This window comes from Papio anubis, chromosome 14, assembly GCF_008728515.1.
Source record: "Papio anubis isolate 15944 chromosome 14, Panubis1.0, whole genome shotgun sequence".
NCBI classification, from domain to species: domain Eukaryota; kingdom Metazoa; phylum Chordata; class Mammalia; order Primates; family Cercopithecidae; genus Papio; species Papio anubis.
In genome coordinates, this window is record NC_044989.1 from 96,389,689 (window position 1) to 96,393,894 (window position 4,206).

A 4,206-nucleotide genomic window follows, 5' to 3' on the forward strand; every position below is an offset into this window, starting at 1 on the left:
CACCACATCTTTGGAATTTGGAATTTGTCAAATACGTAAGCATTTTAAATGCAAGCAACCAATGACCCAGCTATTATCCTTTTTAAAATTTGTTTCACGGATAAACTCATTTCTTTAAATAACTGATTTAATAAGTGACCTTAGGGCACAGATTATTTGACAAGAATATGTATTGTCTACGTGAATTCAGCGGTTTTGGCACTGTGTAAGGCACACACGCGGCGTCTACAGATATGTGAATAAGTAGCATCCCATCAGACAGCTAAGGACAGAATCATTCTCTGGAATTCTTTCCTCCAGGTATTGTCAATGCGATGTAGGAGTATAAAACAAATAATGAGAGAGAATTCTAAAGCGAGAGGAAACAGAAAACTCAACGCTAACCCAAGGGGTTTGGTGGCTTTACCTCATCGTGACTCTAGATGGCAGCATCCGCTCACTTCCCCCAGCTGGGAAACTAGCGCCGGAAGCAGCCTGAATCCGAGTGAAATTGAACGTTTTCCATATGGGAGAATCTGCCGGGCGCAAGCATCTGTTCAAGCCCCACGAGCGCTTAGGAGGGTTCTCCCCACTTCAATGAACTCACAGAGGCAGACATCTGACCCCACTTTGGTCCATTTACTCCATACATATAAGCCAAGGTAACAGCATTTGTTTCTTTTCTTTTTTTTTTTTTTTTTTTTTTTTTTGGTAGAGGGGAGCTGTGATTTGTTTGGTTATGAGTTTATGAGCCAGAAAAATGCCAGATATGTCCTGAGTGCTTCCCAAGCTCAATCACGGATAGGCACCACCTTGGCCTGAGCTTCAGAAACACGCATCAGCAAAAACACCCGCAGATGTCCAAAGGGAGGCACCTCGGGACACATCCCAGGCAACAGCAGGGAGGCCCACTTCCTCCTGCCCTCCACGAGCAGCGCAGCACCTCTAGGGCCCACGGAGAGAGCGGGGTCTCCCTGCCACGCGTGGGGTGGAGGCGGTGCCGTGCCCGACTCCCCTAAGGTCCACCTAGACCCTCAGCTTTAAAACTTCATTCCCAGGTTAGGAGAAAAGCACTGGGAGGAGAAAACGGACAAGAAGGTCAAAATTCAGGTTACGGAAAAAGAGATAAATGAATCCTCACAGAAGCAATATAGACTAGAGACTTGAAAAGCCCAGGGTTATCCGAAAGAAATGAGATTTCCCCTAAGTATAAAACTTACGGCATGCAAATGAAACTGATTGAAGAAGTATGTGTGGGGAGGGGGGGTGTCTATCTCTCTGTCTCTCTCAGTCTCTGTCTCTGATTTCTGTCTCTGTCTCTGTCTCTCTGATCTCTGTCTCTGTATCTCTCTGTCTCTCTGTCTCTTTCTGTGTCTCTGTATCTCCCTGTCTCTCTATCTCTCTATCTCTGATCTGTCTCTGTATCTCAGTGTCTCTCTGTAGCTCTCTCTGTCTCTATCTTTCTGCCTCTCTGTCTCTCTCCCACACACGCACACACTCCAAACAAACTGTAGTGAAGGAGAGCTGGGTAAATTACTGCACACATGCTGAGGGAAAAGGCAGATTGATAGACGGGGTGGCTAAAAAGCAACCCTGCGATTGATTGCCAGCAAATCTGCCACTCCAGTTTCTCATCTCATCAGGGATGGGAAGGAACAGAAGGCTCCACTGCGGTGCTGGCTGTGGGTTTACACGTTGCGGATCCCCAGGGACTGGACCCGGTGCTGTTCTGCAGAAGGTAATTGAAGAAACCCTACTAGGAATGAAGCAACTCCACAAGTGAAGGAAGGTAACAGGTGGAAAGGAATGCTTCTAAGCAGTTTTTATGCAGGCTCGTGAAAATGAAGCGTCTACAGAGGAAAAGGACACGTTTCACGGGCTCAAGGATTTGAGTTTAAGCTGCAATAAAGATGAGAAACAGATTAGGAATTTCCCTAGCAGTTCTTTCTACATAAATCGGTGTGAAGATCTGAAGAGCTTCGGTACTGACAGCAACTTCCAAACTGCTTCAAGCCGCTCACCGTCGAAATGAGGTGAATATCCAAAACATCTGCTCCCTGGAGAGAACTTCTGACAGGATTAGGGAAATGTCAGTCTAGCGACCAAACCAGGACGCGGTGGGCGGGCTCACGGCAGCATCCTCCACTCAGTGTGGCTTCCTTCCGGCCCCGTCATCACCTGTGAGCTGTGGGCCTTGCAGCGGGGTTGGGGCTTTCACCCAGTTTTCTTCCTTGAGTCTAAGTGAGGATTGCTCGGTAGACATTAGAATCCACAAGCATAAAAGGTAATGTCGCAGGGGCTGAGGAAGCCGCCAAAGAGCTTCTAGCAAAACAGCAGTTGCCTGAGGGGGTGGTGGGGGAGGGCGGGCGTTGGGCACTAAGATTACCAGAATTTAGCTTTAAGTATAACCCGGATAGGAGTAATTAAGCTTAATATTGCAGATACAGTATTTTAAAGAAAAAAGATGGACGTATGGCCCAACGAAGAATTTTTTCTCATTTGTGGATTTGTGAGTGAAAGTCTTTAAACAAGGAGAAGAGAAGGGGAGGAGAGGGGAGGGAAGGGGGGGAGGGGAGAAGTGAGGGGAGGGGAGGAGAAGGGAGGGGAGGAGAGGATATAAGGCGCGCTAATGAGTGGTTTCCTCTGTAGGCAGCTGGGGCCCCAACCCGCTGGGCCTCCTGGACAGTGTGGACACACCCCACAGCTGCCTCTCCTGAAGGCAAGGATGCTGGGCATGCTGGCTCTTGGTAGCTGCTTTAGTGGCTGCTCCTAGCGGTGTCAACTGCCCTGCACTTCTGGCATGTTACAAGCATGAAACAGAGCAAACAAAGCTCTTGGGGGGGACCTCGGGTGCCTGGAGTATAGACCTTCAGAGGGTTCTGGAAGGACCACTCCCGAAAGCCTCTGAGCAGCAGCATCCTCTATGCACCCGTGTAAGAGAGCAGGCTGCCTGGTTTTTATGGGGTGCCACAATCTCCCCAGCTACCAACGTACGAGATGATCCTAGAGATAACCAGAGGCACCATGGACTGGCTGGTTCACCGTGGTACAATGGATTAGTTTGGCTGCATTTAAAGCTGGCCCCAGTCCGAGGAAAGAGACAGACGCCTGCCTGGCCTCTGCTGTCACCTTCAGAGCAGGGTTGCTCTGTTTTTCTAACAGCTGGTTGGATTCATCTAGATAATTTCCACTCTGCCTTTTTGTCAGCAGATCTCTTTAGCTGCAGTTTTGACCCTAGGTCTCCAGTTTACCACTCACCAAGATGAAAAGTGGTAGTGTATTTTTCTGTCAGCCAGCCCAGAGGCTGCCAGCGGTGCCCCTCGGCTGAGGGCTTTGACCTTGGATGTCAGCGAGAGATGACCCACAGGGCGGCAAGCAAGGGGCAGTGTTGCTCTCTTGCTTCCTTCTTATTTCTCATGCTGTCTGGGAGTTTTCATAAATTCAACCTAGCTTAAAATCGTGTACATCATGTTTATGTGCAGAATAAAAAACCTACACTGTATTGATAACTTAGTTTACAGTTTACACTGATACTTTCACATTCTTTCTTTACCTGAATTCAAATCTGCCCATACACTTGTGTCTCTGTCAAACCTACTATTTAAAAGTCAATTTACAAAAAGCGTGTGTAGTCTTATGAATTCTTGCCACACGGTGCCATCTGAGTCCATCTCCCAATCACCTTTGAAAATCTAAGAGAAATTCCTCTGATTGTTTGAGTTTTTACAGTCGGATAATAGATAATCTCTAAACAGAGTTTACAACATAGTCATTTTGAGATTAAAAATATCAGTCTTATTTTTTTGTTTTACAATACCTGCTGCCTTAAGAACCAATCCAGTTTGCTATATTTATTGTCTTATTTGCTATAAATCTAGAGCCAATTATAGCAGTTTCTCATACATTGCCCATAAAAAATGCTATACCGGCCAGGTAAGGTGGCTCACGCCTGTAATCTCAGCACTTTGGGAGGCAGAGGCAGGCAGATCATGAGGTCAGGAGATCGAGACCATCCTGGCTAACACAGTGAAACCCCGTCTCTACCGAAAATACAAAAAGTTAGCCAGGCGTGGTGGTGGGTGCCTGTAGTCCAGCTACTCGGGTGCCTGAGGCAGGAGAATGGAGTGAATCCGGGAGGCGGAGTTTGCAATGAGCGGAGATCGCTCCACTGCAATCCAGCCTGGGCGACAGAGCAAGACTCCGTCTCAAAAAAAAAAAAAAAAAAAA

General features: G+C 47.4%; 1 long non-coding RNA gene across 1 annotated transcript; it reads left to right on the forward strand.

Moving 5' to 3' along the window:
• The first annotated feature begins 334 nt into the window (after positions 1-334).
• Positions 335-3,481, forward strand: LOC103877199. Its single transcript, XR_001894393.3, has 4 exons — positions 335-641; positions 1,623-2,263; positions 2,421-2,488; positions 2,629-3,481. It is a non-coding gene; the product is annotated as an uncharacterized LOC103877199 (long non-coding RNA).
• The last annotated feature ends 725 nt before the right edge of the window (positions 3,482-4,206 follow it).